This window comes from Phoca vitulina, unplaced genomic scaffold (genome assembly GCF_004348235.1).
Source record: "Phoca vitulina isolate PV1807 unplaced genomic scaffold, GSC_HSeal_1.0 scaffold9, whole genome shotgun sequence".
Classification (NCBI taxonomy): Eukaryota; Metazoa; Chordata; class Mammalia; order Carnivora; family Phocidae; genus Phoca; species Phoca vitulina.
In genome coordinates this window covers 62,343,657-62,370,436 of record NW_022589712.1, presented here as the reverse complement: position 1 = coordinate 62,370,436, position 26,780 = coordinate 62,343,657, and the positions used below count along the sequence as shown (strand labels likewise).

At 40.2% G+C, this 26,780-nt stretch overlaps 1 protein-coding gene across 1 annotated transcript in view; it reads right to left on the bottom strand.

Moving 5' to 3' along the window:
- GPR63 (G protein-coupled receptor 63) overlaps nucleotides 1-14,289 on the bottom strand; it is a 50,325-nt gene extending 36,036 nt beyond the window's left edge. The window contains exon 1 of the mRNA XM_032408215.1: nucleotides 14,043-14,289. The gene's annotated coding sequence lies outside the window, so the exon portion shown is untranslated. The remainder of the gene's footprint in view (nucleotides 1-14,042) is intronic.
- Between the last annotated feature and the right edge of the window lie 12,491 nt (nucleotides 14,290-26,780).

Sequence of the window (26,780 nt, the reverse complement as noted above, 5' to 3'; positions counted from 1 at the left end):
AAAATCATGCCTAAGCAAACAAAATTTTTTAAGATTTATTTATTTTATTTTAGAGAGAGAGAAAGCATGTGGAGGAGAGGGGCAAAGGGAGAAGGAAAGAAAGAATCTCAAGCAGATTCCCCACTGAACACAGAGCTTCATCCTGGACCCTGAGATCATGACCTGAGCTGAAATCAAGAATCGTACACTTAACCCACTGAGACACCTAGGCACCCCTCAGCAAACAAATTTTTTAAAGAAAATCTGCAATATTATTTTGAACCTTTAGAAATTAAAAAAAAAAATCAAGGTGATAAAATGGTTATATTCTAATCTCCAAAGAACAATTTCTTATCACGCATCACAAAATCACAGGGAGAAAGGATTTGGGTTGTAGTGTTTGTTCGTTAGTGGATTCCCCACTGATAGTGTAGCAGTGATGCTGCCATTCAGTAAGGTGCCTGTTGCTAGTCCTCTAGTCCTCTGCTCAAAGATCACAGCATCAGTAAAAGCCTTGCAAGTTCACAAGGTGCTGATGCAATTGACATATGGCTGGTAAGACCAAGTACCCATAGGGAGTTCACCAGCCCAATGTCAACTGCACATACAAGAGTCAAAACTGCAATTCCTGGATTTCCCCTTACACACACAAAAAAAAAAGGGAGGAAGAAGAGCACTAAATATTGCTGTACAAACATCACTGCTTATATTTATGTGGGGTTTTTCTAGTTGTATTATTCTTTATTCATGCCCACATCTCACTTGATTTCCCCTAGTAGATAGAGCCTATGAAAGAAAGAGTGATGCCAGAAAGTGGTGCATGTGTGTGCACGTAGGTGTGTGTGTATTCAATATATATATTCAATAATGGCAAGAACCATTGCACTAGAATGGCCCAAAAGTAGAGTTTGCCTAATGGTTGATGAAACAAATGTGAAAATTCTTCTTATGTGCAAAATACTTTATTATGCTGGATTTGAGTAGAACATAGATTCTAGAAGGGACAGCATCCAGTGAAATGATCAATCCAAGTCTCAAGTTTATATTAGATAAATGAAAATTCCCTTTCTACAGGGCCACAAACTAAATGGATGCTTTATGTAATATGGCTTTTTGTATGAGTATTCTCTGTCTATTCATTTAAAAAAATTACCAGAAAGATCTTTTCCTGGAACTTTATTCCAACTTAGAATCTAGATATGAGCAAAGATCTTACCAGAATAATGGGGCACCTGGGTGGCTCAGCTGGTTGAGTGTTTGACTCTTGGTTTCAGCTCAGGTCATGATCTCACAGGTCACGAGATCGAGCCCCACATCTGGCTCCACACTCAGCGGGGTGTCTGCTTGAAGATTTTCTCCCTCTGCCCCTCCCCCCACTCACACACATGCACGCTCTCTCTCCCACTTTCTCTCAAATAAATAAATAATTTCCTAAAAAAATAAAAAGAACTTACCACCATAAGATTCTAATATTCAGGCTTCAGAAATTATTTCTGTACTTGTGCCTCATTATGCAAGATGAGGAAAATTAGTAGGACAAAAAGATGGACTTTAAAACTCAGAATGCAAAAGAAAAATTACTTCATAAAAAGAACACAGAAGGGCGCCTGGGTGGCTCAGTTGGTTAAGCAACTGCCTTCGGCTCAGGTCATGATTCTGGAGTCCCGGGATCGAGTCCCACATCGGGCTCCCTGCTCAGCGGGGGGTCTGCTTCTCCCTCTGACCCTTCCCCTCTCATGCTCTCTGTCTCCCATTCTCTCTCTCAGATAAATAAATAAAATCTTAAAAAAAAAAAGAACACAGAAAATAATAAAAGCTAACTTGATGGCATGGATAATTAGCACCTAATGAATGGAATAATTATCCAAAGGTAATCAAGTTAATTACTTTAGTCTTCTTTTTTTTGGCTTCATTTTATCACTGTATCTAAGTTTTTATAGCTAAGCCACAGTAACTGAGTATAGAGAAATAAATGTAAAGTTCTTAAACTCCTTCGACTTTCACTGTTCATCACAACCAAGGCTGTGCCCACGCATCTAACCCACATAGGGTTAAAGGGAAAAAAAATGAGTATGTTATAATAACAAAAGGAAAAACTATATGTTTCTTAAAATATTTACCAAGGTGTAACCATCTGAAATAAGCATAGAATAATTACTCCTTTTCAAAAGTGAGCCACCCAGAAGAACGCTGCAGTTTGCCACCTTTCATTTGCTGCTCTCGAGAGTATAAATAAGGGCAACGTGGACCATGGGTGGCTTTTTAACTTTCCCTACTACCATTTTAAAGGCAAAACCCAGAAATCTGAAGAAATAGAGAACTAAATGTGACTGGCAGTGTTCTTCAAACTCAAAGATGTAACCAGGTATAACCAAATAATTTAAAATAAGATGCCTACACTAACTCCCTAAGGAACAAAATACAAAACTAAAGTTAAAGTGACTGTAAATAAGATGAAGTTTACAGTCTTCGAAGAAAAAGTGTTAATACCAATATTTCAAATTTATCAGCAGAGGAAAATAAATTATAAAATTGGAGTTAAAGGGGGAAAAAAGTAAGCAGCTTGCCATCATATCTTGACACATTAGTGTCTGCTTTTTCTTTTCAAAAGCAAACCCCTACAGTGATTAGTTAAGGTTTAAATACTAAGCTGAAAAAAAAAGACATCCTATTTTGGACATGTCTACAATCTCAGAAAAAAAACAGTTTCTTTAGTATAGTCTTATTTAAATCAAACTTTGAGTTGGGATTATAGGATTATTTGTCAGAAGACCCCAACAGCAGCCAGGACTTCAAAGGACTACATTTGCTGTATTAGAGGTGAAACTCCTCCATGCCAAAAGAGCAAAGAAAAAGAAAACTGCAGGTCTTGATCCTGATTTTAGATGGATGAGGGAAAATAATTCCCCTAAGGATTTGTAACCACAAATTAGCACCAAGATTTAAAAAAAAACAAAAACAAAAACAAAAAAAACCACAACAACAACCCTCAAGCAGAAATCTGATTTAAAATGTGTCCAGGTAAATAGAGTGCCCAAGCTAGTAGCAGAAGCAAAATATATTTCCCCTCGGGAGGAACCCACCTTCAACCCAGGCCTGACACAATTACTACAAACAAAATTCTAAAGAAAGTGAGCAGCTCATAGTCAAAATCACAAAACTTTGGGGTGCCTGGGTGGTTCAGCTGGTCAAGCGTCTGCCTTTGGCTCAGGTCATGATCTCCAGGTCCTGGGATCAAGCCCCACATTGAGCCCCACATCAATCCCCACACTGGGCTCCCTGCTCAGCAGGGAGTCTGCTTCTCCCTCTCCCCTTACCCCTCCCCATGCTAACTCTCTCAAATAAATAAATAAAATCTTTTTTAAAAAAATCACAAAACCTTAAAATAATAAAAGCAACATGAGTGATTAATAAGCAGGGGAAGGGGCACCTGGGTGGCTCGGTTAAGCATCCGCCTTCCACTCAGGTCGTGATCCCAGGATCCTGGGATGGAGTTCTACAGCAGCTCCCTGCTCAGCAGGGAATCTGCTTCTTCCCCTGCACCGCACCCCCCACCCCGACTTGGGCGCGCACGCGTGCACGCGCATGCACACACGCGAGCGCACGCGCACGCGCTCTCTCTCTCTCTCTCTCTCTCTCTCAAATAAATAAAATCTCAAAAAAAAAGAAGCAGGAGGAAAAAAGAAACTGACCCACCAAAAGACTTCAGTTATAGAAGTTATCAGAATATAAAATAAATAATAGTTGAAATTATGAGGAGATAAGCAAATGTGAAAAAGAAGCAAATAAAGTTCTAGAAATAAAAATACAATAACCAATATTAAAAATGAAATCAACAAAGTGAAATATCAGGCATAGCTGAAGTGAATTAGTAAAATGCAAGTTGAAACATAAATTTTCCCAAATGCAATCAAGAGATTAAAGAGATAAGAGACAAGGAAGATAATATAGAAGGTCTAACAAACATACAATTAGAGTTCCAGAAGGAGATCATTAAATTAATAGAGAGAGGAAATATTCAAGAGATAATAAATAGAGGCTTTCAGAATTCCTAAAAGATGCTAGTTCTCAAATGTAGTCTCTTTAATGCCAAGCAGATTTTTAATTCATACCCAGAAATATCAGATTGAAAATTCAGAAACGAGAGAGAGAGAGAGCAGGAGAATATCTTTAACAAGGAGAATATCCAAGTATCTTTAAAAGATCTTAGAAGGAACCAGAGGGGGAAGATGGATTCCCCCACAGAGGGGAAAAAAAAATGGCTTGACTGCTTAATTCTCAATGGCAACAGTAAAATTGAGAAGACAAAGGAATTATATTTTTTGATGTACACAAAGAAAATAACTGTCAAAATAGAACTCAATACTAAGGAGTCTCTTTTTCAAGAAACAAGGTGAAATAAAAGGACACACAAAAATCTCTCCATCTCTGGGGGCGCCTGGGTGGCTCAGTCGTTAAGCGTCTGCCTTCGGCTCAGGTCATGATCCCAGGGTCCTGGGATCGAGCCCCGCATCGGGCTCTCTGCTCGGCGGGAAGCCTGCTTCTCCCTCTTCCATTCCCCCCTGCTTGTGTTCCCTCTCTCGCTGTCTCTCTCTCTCTGTCAAAATAAATAAATAAATAAATAAAATTATCACAAAAAAAAAAAAAAAATCTCTCCATCTCTGTCTCTCTCTCACACACACACACTCAATAAAGGAATAGTAAAGCATGTACTTTGGGCAGAAAAAAATGGTCCCACATAGAAGGTCTGACATCCAAGAAGGAATGGTGAGAATAGATATTAATAAATACATGGTTAAACATAAAGATGCTGTATACAACAATAAAAGTAACATCTAACTTATGAGAGAAAAAAAACAGGCTATAACTAAAATACTCAATAGCAATAACACATAAGCTGGAAGTGGGTATCGTAAGAGTTAAAAAATTCTAAGGAATTTGCATTTTTTTAAAAGGACAGTGTATTAGTCTGCTAGGGCTAACATAAAATACCAAAGACTGGTGGTTTAAACAACAGAAATTTATTTTCTAATAGTTCTAGAGGCTAGAAGTCCAAGACCAAGGTTCTGTCAGGGTTGGTTTCTGGTGAGACCTCTCATCCTGGCTTACAGACAGCCACCTTCTCACTGTGTCATCACATGACCCTTCTTCTGTGCATGTGCAAAAGGGGGAGAGAGAGCTCGAATGTCTCTTCCTCTTTTTTATATGAACACCAATATTCTTGGATTAGGGCCACACCCCTATGACCTCATTTAACCTTAACTGTCTCCTTATAAATCCCATCTCCAAATAAAATCACATTGGGGGTTAGAGCTTCAACATACGAATTCTGGGGAGACACAATTCAGTCCACATCAGAAGGCAAAGATATTAACTTTAGACAATATTAATATGAGTATGCATAGTAAAATTGGGTATTCCTAACCCTCAAAATAAAAAGAATACTAAACGGGTGCCTGGGCGGCTCAGTCAGTTAAGTGTCTGCCTTCGGCTCAAGTCATGATCTCAGGGTCCTGGGACAAAGCCCCGCATAGGGCTCCCTGCTCAGCAGGAAGCCTGCTTCTTCCTCTCCCTCTGCAGCAACCCCTGCTTGTGCACTCTGTCTCTCTCACTCTCTCTCAAATAAATAAATCTTAAAAAAAAAAAAAAATGGTAAAGAAAGTGGAAAATCAATCTATCCAAAAGAAAGCAACAAAGGAGAGGAGAAAGACACAGAAAAAGTAGAATAGAAAATATGTCATAATATGATAATAAATGAATCTGAATATACCAGTCTTTATTCTAAATATAAAAAGACTAAACTCTAAAGCAAAGATCCAGCTATATGTTATTTGTTTATACAAGAGACATATCTAAAAACATTAGCTATATCAAGTTGATCATAGAGAACCCTATATCATTTTATTAATATCAAAGAAAAAAACATTAAGTCAAATAGTCTATTAGAGATTTAGAAGGTCATAAAAAGCTTAATTTACCATACAATATTTAAAAATCTAATCTTAAAAGCATCAATTACAAACCTCAAAATATGTAAAGCAAAGGTAAATTATCTACAAGAAATTGACAAATCCATTATTATAATTTCTCAGTAAGTGAATGATCAAGGAGACAAAACTATCAATACGGATAAAGAATATTTAAACAACACAGTTAAAACTTTAATCTTATGGATACACATGGACCCACATGGAACAGTGCACCCAGAAACTAGAGAATACACATTATTTTCAAGTTACACATGGAACATTTATTAAAAAGAGAACATTTGTGCTAGCCCATGAAGCTCACATCAAAAAGCATCAAAGAACTGGTATGATAGAGACCACATGCTCTGACCACATCACAAGTAGGTCAGAAATCAGCGCAACAACTAAGTATGTTTAGAAACTAGAAAACACCATTCTCAAGAAATCACAGAAAATAGCACTGTATGATAACAAAAAATACTATATAAGAATTTCTGATAAGCAGCTAATGTAGTGATTCAAGGGAAATTAACTGTCCTCTAATAAGGCAAGATTCACAGTTAATCAGCTAAGCACCCAACCTAAGAAATTAGAAAAATAGCAGAATAAACCTGAAAACAAAGAAGAAAGAAAATAAAAGAGCAAGAATGAAAGAGTTGGAAAACAAGCATATAATAGAGATGATCGGCAATGCCAAAACCTGGTTCTTTGGACAGATTAAGAGAAATTAACCTCATTATACCTCAGGATTGAAAGAGACAGAACTTAGCACATCAGGAGCTTTAAAAAATTGGGACATATCACAGATGCAGCAATGATTAAATAGATAAAAAATATGATGGGAAACTTTATGGTATAGTTTGTGCTTTTGAAAACCTAGCTACAATGACAAATGTTCCTTAAAGAGTAGAATGGATAAATTATAGAATTCATACACTAAAACACTAACAAAAATGAAAACAAATTATGGCTACAAACATTGACAAATCTCAAAAACATAACAGTGAACAAATAAGCAAGCAGAAAAGTGTATGTAATATATAATTCCCTTTGCATAATGTCCAAAAATAACCAGTACTAAAGAATATGCTGCTTTAGGAATAAAGCAAGCATTACCATTGGGTGGGGAATGAGGAAACGGAGGGATTCTAGGTATATCATACTTTTTAATCTTGGTAGTAGAGCATGGGTATTCAATTTTTTTTAACTTACAAATATGTTTCATGCACTTTTATATGTACAATGTACTTCACAATAAATGTTCTTTTAAAAAATTTCATAGTAAAATCCGTTTCAATGGCATATTCTGAACTTTCCCATGGAAACTGAACATTCACATGATCTCCTGAAAAAAATTTACCTATTCAATCTTTACATGCCTGTGACATTCCATGCCAAAATACAAAGACATGGTTCTTGTTCTCTGAGATATTACAGTGGGAAATGATACTACCCTAAACAAAAAATTCATGTTGAAGTACATACTAAGGGAATGGAGAACCTCAGTCCAGCTTGCAGAAATGAGGAAAGCAGATTATTTCACAGTGGAGAAAACAATGTCTGAAAAAAGAATAACTGGCCCAGAAAATATGTTTGGTGTGTATGTGTTTACTTTCTCTTTCCTTTTACATCCAGGACCAAATTCTAAAAATGAAAAATATGCACGAAAATGCAAATGTGACTCTGCATTCATTAGGGTCATGTTTGACGGCTAAATGTAACTATGGTCATAAAAATGAAGGCAAGAATTGCTCTCTATGTTTAACCATCCATCCTTAAGTTTCCACACATGACCTTTTCCTGGTTTCTGCCCCTTTTTATCTCTAGTTTTGTTCCTAGAAGTGACTATGTTTCTGTGATAGCCAGAGTGATACTTATCTGGTTTCAAAAGGTAATTTCTGGTTAAGATGAGTTTTTATATTAATGACAGAATGGGAGAAAGATATAGATAAAATATAGGTATACAGAAATAGACCCATTTACACAGACTTTAAGAGTCCCGGAGTTGGCAGCAAAGGACAGAAAACAGAACATTTTTAAATCTTAGAGATGATTACACAGAAACAATATCTACTCCTTCTACCATACAGCAATTGTGTATGCATCAGTACATGTGGGCAGCAGGTCAGATGGTAATATAGCAAGGAGACTGAAAATGAAAATGGAGAACATTCTCAGGCACATTCCAACTGCTGTACCTGTTTAGGTAAAAATAGCATTTATAGCTATGACTGAGCACTAGTGAATGGTTTGGAGTGGAGGCTGGACCTTATAGTTGAGTCCTTAGAAATATCTAGGGTTATTTCGTTTGGATAAAGCCCTAGTCACTCATGTCTGGGTTCAAATCCTATCTGACTTGAGCATTTCATATTACACTGGCAAAAAAAAAAAAAAAAAAAACTGCAGAAGATAATGAAGGAAAAGTATAACCAAGTCTATAGATTAGATATTGAGAATAATTAAGTGCCTTAAGGTCAACAAAAAACATCAATGCCCTTTACCCCTACCAAAAAATCTACTTCTAGGGCTTTACTCAAACGGATAATCATAGATGTGTACAAAAAACTGAGCTATCAGATATTTACCACTGTATAGTAGCAAAAAACAAAAAAGGAAAACCTGTCTGATATTATGGCATATTTCCAATAAATTGTTACATTCATAGACTACAATACTATTCAGTATTCAAAATATGTTATGAAAGATCATTCCATGATTTGCAATGTGGTTCATCCTTGGTGAAAATTAAGAAGAAATACATGCTGGGGCGCCTGAGTGGCTCAGTTGGTTAAGCCTCCAACTCTTGATTTTGGCTTAGCTCATGATCTCAAGGACATGAGATAGAGCCCCACTTCGGGCTCCGTGCTGGGTGTGGAGGCTGCTTAAGATTCTCTCTCTCTCTGCCCCTCCACCCCCAAAAATAAGATAAAATAAAAATTCTAAAATTAAAATTAAAAAAGAAATATATGGTACAATATCATTTTTAGAAACTGAAATATTACAGTATTTTTCTATATTATATAAAAATATACACCAAAATGTTAACAATTGTTATCTGTGGGCGTAATTTTCTTTTTCTGTTTTTTTGTTTGTTTGGTTGGTTGGTTTGGGGTTTTTTTGGTTTTTTTGTTCATCTAGATTTTCTAAATTTTCTATAATGAACATGTGTCACTTCCATCATAAGAAAAAAATATCTATTATAGCATAAGGATAAAGAATAAAGATTTGAAACCTTATAATAGCAACTACTTACAAAATATGGAAACAAAAATGAGAAGTTCCCAACATCACTACACCTTTCTGTAGGAACAAATTTACCCAAAGCCTATTATGGAAAATGGGGGAGCTTCAAATCCCAAATTCCTCTCATGAAAGAGCTCAATAATTCAAAAAAAGGAAAAATGTCTGAAGAAGTACTGAATGGCAACTAGCTGAAAGAATTAAAGAACAGACTTCCTGCTACTGTTGGACAGTGTAAAACTTCAGAAGGTTTGGGCAAAGTTTATCAAAATGGGGCAGGAAGACAGCCTACTTCACATCCGGCCTGGAGGTAATGGCAAAAATAAGCTAAAATGATGAAAAGAATGGGTTTTTATTACAAGTACACATTTAGAGTTGTGTCCAAAATGCCCTCTGGAAGGCAATGGATGCTATGCCTGGATTAGTCCCCTTTCCACTCCACCTCCCTTTGAATCCTTATCCTCCCAGGACCAACTTAGATCAAAAAACCTGCAGCAGACACCCTCAGCCAGAGACCGTACTGAATACCTGACATAAATAAATGTTAACTGATTCTTAGGGAACTTTCCATTGAAACTCTTGTTGTGATCCAAACTTCAAGCATCTTTAAATGCCTGCAAATGTTCTTTCTCTAAAATTAAAAAAAAAAAAAAACCAGGAAGAGGTAACAGTACCTCCCTTTGGAAGGTAACAGCTAGAACAAAGAATCATGTCCCTTCTGCACCACCTCCTCAAGGCAGAACATTAGAGTTCCCATATAAAACATTTTGCCTAAATTATTTTTTAAATGCTGTAATGATATAGACAGGACTTAGTCAATTGAGAGAAAAGAAACTAATGAAGCAGCTTTGGTCAAAAACCCCAAATGGTATGTAAAACTTACGGTTAAAATGACACATAAGGGTTTCAACTGAAAATTATCTAAGAATTGAGGAACATATATGCCAGGTGATTGGTTATTTGTACAGTACCTGGCTGGGGATGTTTTTCAATCTAAACTGGGCCTAAGAGAATATAATTTCTTTAGAATTATCACTCAAAGGAAATGCTGACAATAATAGTGTTATTATTAATTTCAATGGGTGACCACTAGATTACCCTCCTAACTGCAAATATACACTCTTTTGCCCAAGGTCTGAAAGCTATGTTTAAATCCAACCTTCCCAACTCTTCCTTACATTTTTAATAAACATGAATGTGCTTTCCAGTATATTAAACTAGAGTTTCATGCCTGAATTTTCTAAATCTTCTGTCATACAGACAGAAATGAGAACAAATTACTTTTACCAATCCTGTCCAAATTTGCCAGCATAGAGGCTAAAAGGCACTTTATCCTATGTGTCAAACTCAAAGACTGAAACAGCTCACTGTCAGCTTCAAAAACCATTTTTTACAAGCATGGCACACTGCCTCAAGCCAACTAAACACTAAAGCATGTTGGGCTGCCCAAACTGCAAATTATTTGGAATGTTCTCCATGTTTTGTGGTTACGAAAGTACCTATTTCGTGGATCATACAGTTAAAATTAGGGCCATATCTGACCTTCAAACAAAAAATTCCCAGGAAACTGAAACTATAATTGACCAAGATCCCATCAGTTCTGAAAGGCTGTGTGATCTCAGGCTCATAATCAAATATCTCAAATGTTATTTTTTGAAAGCCAAAGAGACACAACATAAACTCAATGAAACATATTACTGTCTGTTTCAAGTAAACACGAAGAACTCACCCTAAAATACACCTCATAGTTGCAAAAAAGGAATAAAAGTGCCACCTGCGACAAAGTAAAGCATATTTGTGGCAAATATAAACACATATAAAAAAATGCCTACCAAATAAAGCAAAAATCAGTCTAAAAGATTATTTCACTTCATTTCTAATTTTCATACACATATGTTAGAATGTAGCAGTTTCAGCTGTGGAATGTGATAAGAAATACTCCAAAGCTTTGCTTGTAGTGATTAGAGCACTGTATCATAGCTATTATTTTCCCAAGCATTAATGGATACCTCTTTCAAACCAAATACTTATTTAGGACATCATTCACAAATTGGAGTACCACAACTTCCCAAGGTTTGCCTCCCATGCCTTCAAGATCTACTAAGTCTCAAACCTTTGGAGAATGCCCTGAAGGTCATTTTTGAAGTGTTAAAAAAAGAAAACATCATACTGACAAGCTAATTTTTTCCTAGGGATTCCTCTACTGAAGATAAATTACTGAAGCATGAGAAATGCCTGGTTCAATCATCCACTGATGGGATACTTCAGTCCATTTTAATAAACATGTGGTTAAGATCGTTGGCATATGGCCCCCTGGTACAAGCCTTGTGCAAGAACAAGAACACGTGGGAAAACACAGTATTTTTTAACTTAACTGATGTTGATGAAATTGATGAAAATGCTGAAGAGATAGCAAGCCTTAACGGGAACTATTTTTAGCTTCTGATCTCTTAGACCTGTGTTTCTAGGGCATGTATATTATCAAGTCCCTATATAGTTTTCCCTGTTACAGATATACAGATATATAAATATGTAAGTATAGATATAGACAGATAGATACAGATTTTGTAAATATGATGTGTGTGCATATGTGTGTGTGTGTAATATATATATTTAGTTTTAAAAAGAATAATTCAGGGGGCGCCTGGGTGGCTCAGTCATTAAGCATCTGCCTTCGGCTCAGGTCACGATCCCAGGGTCCTGGGATCGAGCCCTGCATCGGGCTCCCTGCTTGGCGGGAAGCCTGCTTCTCCCTCTCCCTCTCCCACTCCCCCTGCTTGTGTTCCCTCTCTAGCTGTGTCTCTCTCTGTCAAATAAATAAATGAAATCTTAAAAAAAAAAAAGTAATTCAGGGGCACCTGGCTGGCTGAGTAGGTAGAGCATGCAACTCTTGATCTCAGGGTGGTGAGTTCAAGCCTCACATCTGGCGTAAAGATTACTTAAAAAAAAAAAAAAAAGCATATTCATAAAACAATCATTTCAAATCAAATAAACCATATACAAAATTTCAAAATTGCTAAATTTCCTAGAAAATTGTATATTCTAGGAACTAAGTCTTATCCACCTTAGAACATCAAATTCTCATTGAATGCAGTACTTTCTTGCCTGGACTCCAGCAAACTTAAGGTAAAATGATAACTGCAGTGAGGATTTTAAGTATGTAACTTTTTCTAAGCAAATTTTTTTCTAAGAACGGTCAGTGCACTGCAAATTTTCAGAAAACGCTTGGACAGTGAGTTTTGTTTTTTTTTTTTAAGTTTCAGTTCTGGTATATTTGACAGCAGAGTGACAAAATTTTGCTCAGAGATGAAAATCTATATCCCAAACAAAATGTTATAATATTAATGGTTATTCTGGAATGGTTTCCTTTCAAAACTTCCCCACTACAAATGTTTCCTACAATACCCCCTATTTTGAGAATATTTTTTCACACAGAGACTATACATAAAGCATATAACTGAGAATTTAAATACTTATATTCTTTTCTTTAAACAAGCTCCCACATTCTAACTGTTTAAAATAATCTGGATGATGTAATCAATTATGTCACTAAAACTCTGGCTATGCAACACTTCACAAAATATAGGGACTTTTCATCAGCACCTTTGATTTGCAGCTGACGCCAGATGTATGCACTGTGAGTGGAGAGAACAGAAACAGGATTAGACAGGTGTGGTAGAGACCTGGGGGTGTGAGAAAATGGGCTTCCTTCACCCAAGGACACATGAAAAAAAGAAAACTTACCCATTTGTGTAATAAATGTACTCATATATTAGGTTCCATCAAATAATTATACATATTACATACCTCATCCAAGGGTAAAACTGTCTGAAGTAATGTCTGATTATGCAAGAAACATCAGGTTGTTGTTTTTTTTTTATGATTCTTAGAAATACTACCCTTAAAATTAGTTGGAACCTTTTAATCTAAGACATAATGAAAACCATATTCACCAATAAACAAACAAAGAGAAAATCCTATCTTAAAAACGGTATAGTTAAAACCTCACCTTGCCTCACCGAAAAAACTGCATACCTACTACGGGGGATACCTGTATTTTGTAAGTGTCCTGCCCAAGTCTAAATATCTAATCAGAGACTAGAGGATCACTTTGAAATTTTGGGTCAGCCCCAGGGGACATATCATAAACATATTTGGGGAGTGCGTGTGTGGGGTGTGTGTGTGTGTTTAGCACCCTGAACCTCAGGGATATTAAAGAGAGAGAGAATGTTTCCCAAAAGGGGCGGGGAAGAGAGGACTTAAAATCAGGGCGACGCTGAAAACCGACCAGGGCTGAAAGACAGACACACAGCGCCGCAAGCTCACCCACATGTAAGAGGCAAGCTCTCAAACTGTTGGAGCTCGCAGAGAGCCTCCCGACTTGGGCAAACGAGGTGAATTTCACCCCTAAATAGGGACGAGAGCACAGTGTAAAAGTTCAAGAGGATTCCATCCCCTTTCTCTCACTCCCGGCACTTAGCTTCTGGAGGAGAAAGCCCCGCAGAGAAAAAGCCGGCGCTGGGTGCCAACCTGCAGCCGCCCAGTTTCCTAGAAGGCCTAACTGCTCCAGCGGGCAGGGGATGGCGACAGGGGGCGTCGGGAAGCGAGGCGGGCGGCACCCCGGGAAACCGAGTCCCGACCGGGCCCCCACCGTGCGGCGCGGGCTGCCGAAATCACTCAAGTCCAGCCGCAAAACCTTCCTGAAAACCCGAGCTTCTCCTGCACAACTTCGGTCTAACCAGCTCCTTCTCCGCCACACACTCCGCCCAACAGCACAGCCTCCCCAACGCGGCGGACCGAAGCGCTCCCCGCGGGCGGCTACCTGTCCGGGGGGCCAAGGACCCCAAGTCTCACCTCATACAAAGGGCTGCGCGCGGGCGCCTGCAGAAGAACCCAGGGAGCATGGCCCCATCCAGTCCCTCCCGGAACTTTCCTGACATAGCACTTCTCTCTGCTGCAGAAAAACGACGCTTCGAGGAAGAGGAGGAAGCGGAGGAGGCGGTGGTGGCGACCCAGGCGGCGGCGGCGGCGGCGGCGGGAGCTGGAGCAGAAAGTGAGGAGCATCGCGGGCGAGCGCCGCCGCCTCCCAATCTGCCGAGGGGTTCCCGCCCCCAGGGTAACCAAAGCTCCCTCTTAAAGGCGCCCGCCGCGTTTTAGGACGCGAGGAGAGAGGGAGGAGGGGAGAAGGGGCGGAGGCAAATAAAGAGGGAGGGGGCAGGCTGAGACGAAGCGATTCCCGAAGCCACCGTCCAGGCTGCCCCCGGGCTGCCGCGCTCGCCCGTTTCCGGCTGCTCCACCGACTCTCCGCCAGGGCTGGTTACCCCTCCGCCTGGGCAAAGGTAGGACAAGTTCTGGGACCCGGCACCGGGGCGCCGCTCTCGCCGTTGGCTTGCGCCAGGATTGCCCCTGGAACTTCGCCCAGTCTCCTCACCGCCCCCATCCTTTTTGGGTCCTGTCTTCCTGCCCCCGCCGCAGCGCCGCCGTCGCCCGCGCCCCCAAAGGCCTTGCGCGCCGCTGGCGACTGCCCAGTGGAATTGCGTTTCCTCGTGTGGGTCCCGCATATTCTTCCTCTATCTCCCACACAGTGATGAGGGTCTCCCCAGGAGCGCTGGAGACTGAAATAACTAAAGGCCACTTGGAGGCCCCTAGACTGATTCCTGAAAGTGTCAGTGGTGTAGGGCATGGGAGATTTGCCAAATGTCTGCTTTACCCTGTGCTCGGTTCTCCGGTGGCTAATTGCCAGATGGCCTCCAACTTTATTTCTTAACTGTTGACTTTGACTTTCATCAACAGAGATTGGCTGTAAAGATCCCCAAATGAACTCAGGAAGACCCTCCAGAAAAGTTACCATCTTAAGATCTAAATGATGCCGGGAAGTGCTGCTTTCAAGTAACAAGTGATACTGTTTTCCTAGCTATCATCATTTGTGATCGCTGCTGAGACCAGTGAGGTATGCGCAGTGTGGAGATGCCACAGAGACACACTGCATCAGCAGCCATCAACACGTTGGGAACGGACCACATTCACAGTGGGTGTGGGCAGCAGAGGGCTTGTGGAAACGGGTTAAGATCCAGCTGGGGCTTACAAAGAACTGCCTCCCACGGGGGGTGGGCCCGGAGGGAGTGGTAGATTCTAATTCACACAAAAGCACTGGCATAGTTGCCTGAGACTGGACCTCAGTCCTACCATCTGCCGCTGTATAGCAAGCGCATGCTGATTTGTGGAGGAAGAGGGCAGGGAGACAATGTGCAAAAGGTTGGAGCAATTTCTCTTACAATGTGGAGAAGAAATAAGCCTTGGGCTCTATAAAAGCAGGAGATGTGGTCCTTTCCTGGAGCAAACATGAAGATGAGAGAGGAGGCTGGCAGTGAACAAGAGGAAGGATATCTTCCTATTATGATACATTCCTATATAGTCAGAATAATGGAGGTAATTGGTACCCAACTCAAAGTGACTCAAGAAAACCTACAGTGGAGGAGGTTGGAATGTATTGGCTCATATGCTTAAAATCCCAAGAGTAGATCTGCCAAAAAAAAAAAAGAAGAAGAAGAAAAAGAAGAATTACTATTTTTTTGAATCTTCTTTTTTCCTCCAGATGATCAAAGAATGTTAGGACTCTGTTTCTCTCCATATTGTTCTGTGCTTTCATTGTACAGGTTTTATTTTCTCTAGTCAGGGCCTAGATTGACAGCCCCAGACTTACTTTCTCCTCCAGCCTCCTTAGCAACTGATCCCATTAGCAAGAGAGCAGGCCAAAGAATGAGTCTTATTGGACTAACTTGGACCCTACTCCCATCTCTGAACTGAGCATTGTAACCATGGGTTTAAATATGCACTGCAGGTTGGGGTCACTTGACTATGTCTGAAAAAGATCAAGGGAGATAGCTTTAGTGCCCCCCGCCCTGTACACCTAAACCACATGAACTGACTGGAAGAGAGGAGGTTCCCAAAAGGAAAATTAGTTTTTCTAATAAAGAGAAAATGAATGTTGAGTAGGTAAAGACCGTAGATGACCCACTCCCAATCCCACCACACACACACACAGCACCAAAGGGACTGACTACCTCTCTGGCTTCTCCACCAGTAGCCTCAGGACCAGGAGAATGCCAATGGTCTTGGGGTTACAGTTAGCCACATCCTTTGGCCTCAGAAGCCCTGGGAAGGTGCTCAGTAATATTTCACAACCACTTGCAAACAAACAGTATCTAAAATGTAATTGTATTCAATCATTTTTTTTTCCTAAATCAGGATACCTCTGCTTCTACATGCCCCCAATCCACATTCCTTATTAAGCTTTGTGTTATATAATCCATTCAACCTGATAAGAGCCCATGGAAATGTCTTGTTACCTATACAGTGTGTTCATTCAACTGGAGAAAGAAATGAGGCCTATAAATAATCATATTTCAGTATCCAAGTGACACAGGGCCCAACTTCATTTTCAACTCCTATGAGTTCTTCTTTAATCTTTTCAGACAGCACAGGAGTTTATATTTTGCCTACCAAAAATGCCAGTTTCAGGCTTTTTTCTTCCTGCACAAGAACTTTTCTTGTAGTTGCTCACAAAAACGTTTCATATTTTCTTCCTTCATTTCTCTATTTTATAAAAGTGTGTATGTATCATAGAAAAATAGACTTAACCTGGAGGAGACTTTCGAATGAAGCTGAAGCAGCCCCCTTTATTTCATGGAAGAAATGAAAGCTCAGAGATTGACTTGTCTAGGGTTGTGCAGCTCTGTGCTCAGCATTGCAAAAAGTACAGAAACAGAAGCATACAACATGGCCACTATCCTCAAAGAAGTTAAATTTAGTCAAAGAGACATTAACCTTCTAAGATATTATAAGACAATTATAGAGAATCACAATATACCATATAATTTAGTATTTAAAAATGTGTGATGAGCTGTGTGTTACCTATAGGCCTTGAGATAAGAGACACCATAAACTGGAGTAGTCTGGGAAACACTTTTTAGCCAGGAACCACCTTGATGGTCTTTAAAAAATGCATAGGGGAAAAAAAAAAAAAATGGGCTCGCCACATGAGAAAAACAAAATGAGAAGGCATTGATGGAGGAAAGATCCTACCATGTGTTTGGAACAGAAAGGAAATCTGCACTGTCATGGTTTAGAAGAGTGTTTCTAAGTGCAAGTGAGATCATTTTAGTGGGTTTTGAGAGGTATTTTTTTAGTTAAATAAAACAGAATATCCGTGTGCCTCATACCTAATAAGATTAAGTATTGTTTGTTACACTTCTGTTTCATTATGTTATGTGTTCTTAGTTATGATGTAAATTTTTTTATCTTACTTTGGATTATGTTCAAAGAAAGTTAAAAGCCCCTAGTTCAGAAGCCAGATAGACTGGATGTGAAACTCTGCTTTGTAGCAAGACATCAATCGAATAATATCCCTCCAAGGATCCGTTTCCTTACGTGCAAGAGATATTCAGCACAGTCCTTTGCACAGAGTGAGACCTATAAATGGCACCTCTTTTTTTTTTTAAGATTTTATTTATTTATTTGACAGAGAGAGAGATAGCGAGAGCAGGAACACAAGCAGGGGGAGTGGGAGAGGGAGAAGCAGGCTTCCTGCCGAGCAGGGAGCCCGACATGGGACTCGATCCCAGGACCCTGGGATCATGACCTGAGCCGAAGGCAGACATTTAACGACTGAGCCACCCAGGCGCCCCTAAATGGCACCTCTTATTTGCTGGCCGGATTGAAGACGACCGTATATGAGAATCACCTTAAGAACTTTGTCAAAATCCCAGTACCTGGGACCTTAGAGAACCAGACTCAACTCTAAGGGTGAGTCTGCGCATCAGTGTTTAAAAGCTCCCCGGGTCCAGTCATGGCTGCGAGCCCCTGGGCTGGACCCATAGCAGAGCACATCTAGCACCTGAGGAGCGTGGTGAAACACCATCTCTTTCTTCAGTAGGCACATTGATCTTCATGATTTATGTCTCTGTTTCTTTATCAAGCAATAGGTAGCACGTTAGGTCGTCCGCAGAATTCTAACTACTTTTGGCTCTGAAAATCTTCAACTGTGGTGCAAACCGCTCATGGTTTATCTCAGTCAGCAACACAGCATGGATCCTGAGTCATAATCTCTTATGTATCTCTCCAAGTGTACAATTTATGGTCAGTTACCAGCATACAGTGGTTTCTGGAGGTGTTAAAAAGCAGTAAAATACCACCAAAAATTGCCTAAGGAAGAGGAAAAGGGCCAGAAGCAAATGGCATTGGAAATCCATAAGCTAAATAATTAGCAAATGACTCATTAAATTTCAGCTATTTTCATCCTGACTTTTAATACTGCAGTTTCTAAATATACTAATTAGTGATGTGCCTTTTGTAATCTTACATTTAGTAATCCCTAAGTGTTTGTATCTTGCACGTTTTTCCCCTATACAGTCAATCCCTTTGTGTGTGAAGCAGGAGAAGGTTTCTTCAAATACAGATTGTCCAAGAGACTCAGAATCGGTTTTTCTGCCTAGTCATTTTGTCTCTGTAAATTTTGGCTTTTTTTTTTTTTTTTTATTCGATTGGGCAAAGATAATAATGTAGAATGGTTTTGAATCTCCCCAAAGAGACAGAGCAACTGCTATAAGAAAGGAATAAAAAACCTAAAACCTAAAATTCCAACAACCAGACCTTATGTGCAACATGATATAACAAAATCAGAAGTACCCAGAACCATTATCAGGTCTTCTTGCCTAAGATAGAATCTGAATTTAATCCAGCCTCTAGAACTAATAGGAAATACAGGGGACCAAGAATGGAGTTTGAAAACCAAGCCACCTCAAGAAAGCAATCAGTCAAATCCAGAATGTCAAACGTTCAATTAAAAAAAAAAAAAAAATGACCTAGTTTCTCTACCAAATCAATGGCATGAAAAAACAAGGGCCTGGGGCACCTGGGTGGCTCAGTCGGTTAAGCCGCTGCCTTCGGCTCAGGTCATGATGCCAGGGTCCTGGGGTCGAGCCCCGCATCGGGCTCCCTGCTCAGCGGGGAGCCTGCTTCTCCCTCTGCCTCTGCCTGCCTCTCTGCCTACTTGTTCTCTCCCTCTGTCAAATAAATAAATAAAATCTTAAAAAAAAAAAAAAAAAACAAGGGCCTGATTAAAGAATAAAAGATTTAAAAATCATGATCATGGGGCACCTAAGTGGCTCAATCAGTTGGGCGTCCGACTCTTGATTTCAGCTTGGGTCATGATCTCAGGGTTGTGAGATGGAGCCCCGTGTCAGGCTCCACACTCAGGGGGGAGGCTGCTTGGGATTCTCTTTCTCTCTCTGCCCCTCCCCCTGTACGTGCTCTCTCTCTCTCTCTCTCAAATAAATAAATAAATTTTTAAAAAGAAAGAAGGAAGGAAGGAGGGAGGGAGGGAGGGACAGAGGGAGGGAGGGAGAAAGAAAAGATTCATAATCATGAAATGCAATGTGTGGGACTTTGTGTCCTGTTTTGGCCAAACCACCTGTGAAAAGAACCCTTGAGACACTCAGGAAAATCAGATATAGACTAAATATTAGATACTATAAATGAATTATTCTTAATTTTCTTAGATGTGATAATGACATGACAGTTATATATAAAACAAAAATTTCATCAGAGATACATACTGAAGAATTTTATAATCCTGCCCCCAAAAATGGAAGGAGTAATAGGTGGAAAAATGACTGATAACTTTTGAAACTGGGGGATGATACAGGGAGGTTTATTATCCTATACTTCTGTTATTGTCTATGTTTGGAAAGTTCCTTAATTTGATGTTGAGTTAACTTTTTATTAAAATCTTTCTCTTGGTTTTGCTAATGGGATAGTGATAAATATATGTGAGTCTGGACCTGGTTACATCTTGAGTATCTTTAGAAACAAGCTTTTAGGCTCAAAAGTCTTTGTTATAGTATTTTTGGCCAGTATTTACTAGTCACATTCAAGGCACAGGACTGGACCCCAGAGTGATCAGTGAGGGTCCCTGTGGGAGGAGTCCACAGCCACTCCAGACAGTTGGCCATCTGCATCCCAGGGGCCCACTCTCCAAATATCTCTGCACCCCAATGATTATGTCCAGCGACCAGCTTTGGCTGCCTCCACCTTGGCATGTCCATGGTGACGTCTACCCGTGAGTCTGTAGGAACTAACTGGCTGAATGCTTTTATCCTTTTTGTAAGCCTTACTGAAGCCATGATATTTTGGCCTCTTCCCATCCCCTACCTTACCCCATCGCACTATCTCCCACCACCCCCCCCCCCCAGCAGGCACACACTCACACAAGCACATGTGCGTGCACACACCCACCCAAGAAGCATTGCAGGGATAAGATCCAGCAAGCCAAGACCAGTGAGAGTAGATAGAGAGCAGCCATTCAGCCTGCTGTTAGTCTATATCTTTGTCTCCAACACTTGTATCTGGACCACTATGGCACATGATTCAGTTTTAGAGAATGTAACTATGATGTCTATTTAATTTATCATAAATTGGAAAATATAACTAGCACATCAGTCTCATGGACATTACTTCTGTCGAAGCTGTTTTTTTTTTTAAAAATGAGTCAATTAAAAATATTAAGTGAATAAAAGTATAGATATTTTGAGAATATGACAAAATTCATGAAAGTGTTTCATATATGACTAAGAGTTTTGAAATTCTGTCTTCATCTATAGAAGGAGAAAGAGGCCTTATACCTCACACACTGCAAGCCCGGTTGAGCAGGAGCTTAGCTAGAAATGCAAGATAGTGCAGTAGATAAAGAAATCCTTTGATAATTACAAGTTCTATTTCTAGTGCCACCATGATGGAGGAACCTTGGGCAGTTTGTTAGTTAACCTCTTCAACCCTCAGTTTCTTTATCTGTATATTGGGAACAAGAATGAAGTATTATGAGGATTAAGTAAAATATTCATCCAAAACACCTAACATAGTCTCTGATACAAAGTTAATGTCAGTGCATGTTGGGACCATGACTAATGATACCAAGTTTGTATTTTTCTGGATGTTCTTTTATCTCATTTCCTTTTAGAACGTTTGGAATAATAGGCAGCCGATTTGAAATTTTTCCATTAAGAAATATAATTAACAATGTTCAATATCATTGTCACTAACTGTGAGGTTATTTTCAGTATGAGTTTTTTTCAAGATTTTATTTATTCATTTGACAGAGAGAGAGACAGGGAGAGAGGAAACACAAGCAGGGGGAATGGGAGAGGGAGAAGCAGGCTTCCTGCGGAGCAGGGAGCCCAATGTGGGGCTCGATCCCAGGACCCTGGGATCATGACCTGAGCCGAAGGCAGACGCTTAACGACTGAGCCACCCAGGCACCCCTTCAGTATGAATTTTTTGACAAGTGAAGTGATTCTTATCCTACCGATAATAAGTTTTATCACCTATTATCTCTTCTGTAATCATTCATTTTTCATATAATTGAAAAATCAATTTTTTAAAAAAAATATATATTTAAAAAAAACAATTATAATTGGCCCTTACAAAAGGTATCACTTCAGTAACCTTTAAAGAATATTTAGAAGTTATAAAATCTGAATATTCTATTTTTTAAAAAAAGATAATGGATAAACAGATATTTGAGTTGAAAGGAATTTTGTTGGTCTTGGAAATCATAAAATCATCCATTTTAGAATAAAAATCACCAAGAGAAAACAATTATTCTCAAAATTACCATGTGAAATCATTGTAATTCTTTATCATACATAAGTATTTTGTGTAATATTTACCTTCTAAAGATTTTCTGCTAGTATTAGATACATAACTTATATAGGTAATGGGCAAAGTAATTTTAAAAAAAAGAGTATACCAACAGAAATGAAAGTGGGTTAAGTGTCTGCCTTCAGCTCAGGTCATGATTCCAGGGTCCTGGGATTGAACCCCACTTCAGGCTCCCTGCTCAGGGGGGGAGTCTGCTTCTCCCTCTGCCCCTCCCCCACTCATGCTCACTCGCTCTCTCTCTCGCTCTCAAATAAATTAATAAAATCTTTTTCTAAATAAATAAATAACGCACCACCCAGCTGTTCCGAGGAATTCCACCTCACTGCCAACCTGCTGCTCTGAAGACCCAGCCCTGCATTCACTGAGGCCACACTCCCCTTGGCCTGCACTCAGCCAACGGCAGAGAATGGCTGGGGCACTAGTGTTGCCCATTCCTGCAGACATGGGATTCCTCTACCAGGCAGCTTTGGCTCCAGGACTCCTCATCAGACTGACCAAAACTTTCTGACAACTGTGCTGCTATAGTCTGAAATTCTTCGTCCCCAGTCGTCCTTCCTCCTTCCGCTCCTGGCACTCCAGTGAGACCTGCATCATGGTCTGATGGCTCTTTCTGCTTCCTACATCCCAGTCTTTAGCTTTCACTGACACTTCCACCAATAAATCTCCGACACACTTCATCCCATCTTGGCGCCTGCTTCTTAGTGGATGAAGACAAACTCAGGTAACATGAATTTGACAGCTAGAAACACTTTTAAGAGCATAGCTGAGGTGTTAGTAGAAACTGTCGGGAAGGTGCAGCATAGCCAGCCTAAGGGAGCCACAAGGAATTCGTGTGTGCTTATTTTGCGCAAAGAGGAGGACTTCTTTGAAAGACCCATCATGTGTGCACATTTCAGTGGAACAGTGAGAAGCCATCTGCAACTTAGGAAAGGTGTGACGTGCTTGCAGTGAGGCAGACACCAGCATCAGGGCTGCCTGAAAAAGAGGACTACCCGTATCAGCTAGATGGAGAAAGAAGGGAGCAGGACACAGGAAAAGTAAAAACTAATTGAGGATTCCTGTTTTGGTAAGTCAAAGAGATAACAGCAGTGCCCACTAGAGGAAGAGAAAGAAAAGAGCTTTATCTAATTCACTTGAGAAAAGGGTGGGGGGAAGGGAAGCGATGATTCACTGAACCATTACCACCAGATTCCCCCCAAGCAGGAATGTGTCATTGTTTGGGAGAAGAAATCAATGAGGTCACTTCATAGAAGCAAGGCCATTAAGGCTTAGATGACAAACATGTACCAAAACATTCCAGAAGGGAGAAGCTGGATTGCATGGACAGGGGATGGGGTGTTATTGCTCCTGAGAGCAACAAGGAGAGAGACGAGTGAAGAGCCAAAGAGAATTTCTTCTCTCCAGAAATTCGCTAATGTCTGACTAAGCTACACATGCTTTTAGGAAGTTGTTTTTGTTTGTTGTTTGTTTGCTTTAAGAAAAGTCAAAGCTGAGATCCCCATCTGGGTCCACATGGCAGAAGCCTGGGAAGTAGACGTGAGCCGACTGCAGTAAGTCCTTCAGGAATTCTCAGAATTCTTGAGAAGGCTTAGGATTCCCAGAGCCATGAACTTAAGAGTCGATGGTATTGAGCTCATTTGATCCGGCTCATAAGAGACAAGAAGGCCGTATTTGATGTCTGGGTTGCATTGACCATCATGCAATAGAACTATAGGATTCTTGAATTCATCTCATACAACACCTTCAGTTTTTATAGTTAAGGAACTGCGGCATAGGAAGAATCTTAGTTCCTTTGGAAGCAGATCCTGACAGGATTTGAGTGCAAAAAGTTAATGTGGGAGGTGGGAAAAGGTGACTGGAAGGGAAGAAAATCATTAAAGAGTATATTTTTCAAGCAAGTTTCCCCTGTGTGCAAGTAGAATTAATACTGCTGAGGATCTCTGGAGCCAGCACTGCAGATCCTGCCCAAGGATGAGAGCCCTGGATATTGAGCTCCCGTCAATCACTACCTGAGTGGGGAGTGGTAATTCTCTGGAACATCTGGCCTATCCTCTGCTGGGGCAGAACTGGCTCCAGAGGCGAGAGAAGGCTCTCGGGCATTGAGGCAGGTTCTGACAATCAGAAGCGTAGCTAAGCATGCACGGCAATACTACATGCCGGGGGGACTGGCGGGGCAATGACAGCATCTGCTACGTGAAGGTAAAGAGACTTGCCGGGAAGCTCACAGAGGAGTCACAGAGACAGGGGGAGAGACACCAACCTTGGGGCTGGAGGTGGAGGGTGGTAGGATCTGACTGAGAGTTAGGCAGACCTGGGTTTGAATCGCAGCCCTGTTCCCTAGATTCTGTGCAATCTGGAAACCTACTTAGCCATTCTGAGCTTCGACTGTCTCGTCTGAAAACTGGGGATAACTAGCTTGTAGGGTTGGTGAAAACCGAATAAAGAAATTTTGTGAAGGAAATAGCAAATTGCCTAGAACAGAGAAGACACACAAATGTGACTAATACTAATAGTAACCATTACTTTATTAAATAGGATGAATCTGATAGGGGCACAAACAAGAAAAAAGGAAAAAGCTTTCTTCTTTCCCTCCTACCACTGCCTTCAGCCATGCTGTGGGGAAACTCCCCCTCCTCAGCCCTGGACCTTTGCTCTCCAGACAATTTCAGTTATTAACTTTTTTCACTGATTCTAGGATAGTGTGGTGTGAAATCAAGATATATCTTATAATCTACTGAGTCTTAAGACTGGATGGAGTACTGAAAACTGGATTTCTTTTGGTAATGAAGACTCATTTTTCATATATTTAAATCTAGTCCAAAGATAATATAATGTTGATAGATGTTGAAGCTAGGGGAGAGGTACATAGGATTTATTGTATTATTCTCTGTACTTTTGTGTATGTTTAAAAACTTCCATAACACAAAAATTTATTACAGTTTATTCTAGCCCCATTAAAACTTTGACTTCATACCCAACACTTCTTAAAAATTAAACATCAGAGATGTTAGACATAGATTTTCATAAGTTTATTTTTTAAAGGACGATGAAACTGAAAGGAACTGTACTATTTTCTTCCTTCTTTGTTAGTTTGGTTTTTTGCTTTTTGTTTAGAGAAGGAGAGAGAGAAGGGGGGAGGGGCAGAGGGAGAGAGAGAATCTTAAGCAGGGCTCCACATCCAGCAGGGAGCCCAACTCAGGGCTCGATCTCACAACCTGAGATCCTGACCTGAGCCGAAATCAAGAGTTGGATGCTTAACTGACAGAGCCACTCAGGTGCCCCTGATTTTTGTTAGTTTTGATAACAACCTAGCCTTACATACAGGGATGTAAGCATGAATGAGCACAATTTAATCAAATTACATTTGATGACAATTCAGTAAACAAGCATTTAACACAGGATGGGGACAAAGAAAGAAGAGGTACCTTTTTTTCCGGTTCACAGAGCCCTGCTTAAGGATATATTTCTATAACGACTTACCATTAAGAGAGACAATGTGGGGGGAGATGAACTTAAAATCAAAATTATTGTCCCATATGCTTTGAAAAGTAACTTTAGAGCCAGATCTACTTCCTTTTCTCAAAACCATCCTTTTCACTATCAGCAGGTAGAATTTGGGTGAATCAAGTTTTAGAATTAAATAGTAATTTTGCTTTTTAATACGAAGTCATAAACAGATTATTAACATTGAAGGCTTAGATTCCCTGAAAATCGAGGAGGAAGCTTAAAATATATTTCAGTGGAACGTTAGTCCTTTGCGGGGTTTGGGAAATACTATAGTCTCTGTTCCTCTTAGGGAATCACGATGTCGTCTGCATGTTAAATGCTTAAGTCCTGCCAAAAGCGATCTGTTTAACATTTATAACCCATGCAACGGCCTGAATATTTGTATCCCCCCAAAATTCGTATGTTGAAATCCTAACATGCAATGTGATGGTATCTGCTGGTGGAGCCTTTGGGAAGAGATTAGGTCATGAGGATGGAGCCCTCATGACTGGGATTAGTGCCACAACCCCAGAAGACCATCTCACTCTTTCTGCCTTGTGAGGACACGGCCGGAAGACAGCCAGCCAGCTATGAACAGGAAGCAGGCCCTAGCCAGCACTGAATCTGCTGGCTCCTTGATCTTGGATTTCCAGCCTTCAGAACTGAGAAATAAATGCTTGCTGTGTAAGGCACCCAGTCTGTTAGAATAATCTGAACAGACCAAAACAACCCAGCATTTTCCAAACATTCCTGACCACAGATCTCTTCTGCATCAAGCACCTGTTTTTGGAATACACATTCTGAGAAATGTTCTAGCTTGTGAACTCTTACAGTAAAGATAAGTGTGTTCTTTTTTGTATCTGGTTAAATACATTCTCAGTAAATATTTGTTGAAGGGATCAACCCTCATTAGGCCACAATTACCTAATGCACAATCTTACTGTGCCTTAAAGAAAGATGCCAAACCAATCATTTCCTTTAGGTCCTGTTTCTTTTTTTTTTGTTAAGATTTTATTTATTTATTTATTTGACAGAGAGATAGAGAGAGCACAAGGGAGAGGGTGAAGCAGGCTCCCCGCTGAGCAGAGAGCCTGATGCAGGACTCGATTCCAGGACCCTGGGATCATGAGCTGAGCCGAAGGCAGACACTTACCCGACTGAGTCACCCAGGTGACCCTTAGGTCCTGTTTCCATGTGCAGTGGTGGATAAGCCTTCAGCCTCCTTTGGTGAATCTACCAGGCAGTTTCCCTCCTCTGTCCTTTTCTGGGTGAGTAAGTTAGGAGGTCCAGCAGCCTGGATATACTCAAGTGCTTAGCAGATACTTCTCTGGCTTAGCCAATTCTGTTTTTACTACAGTCTTGACCTGAAGTACCAGATACACTCCTGGT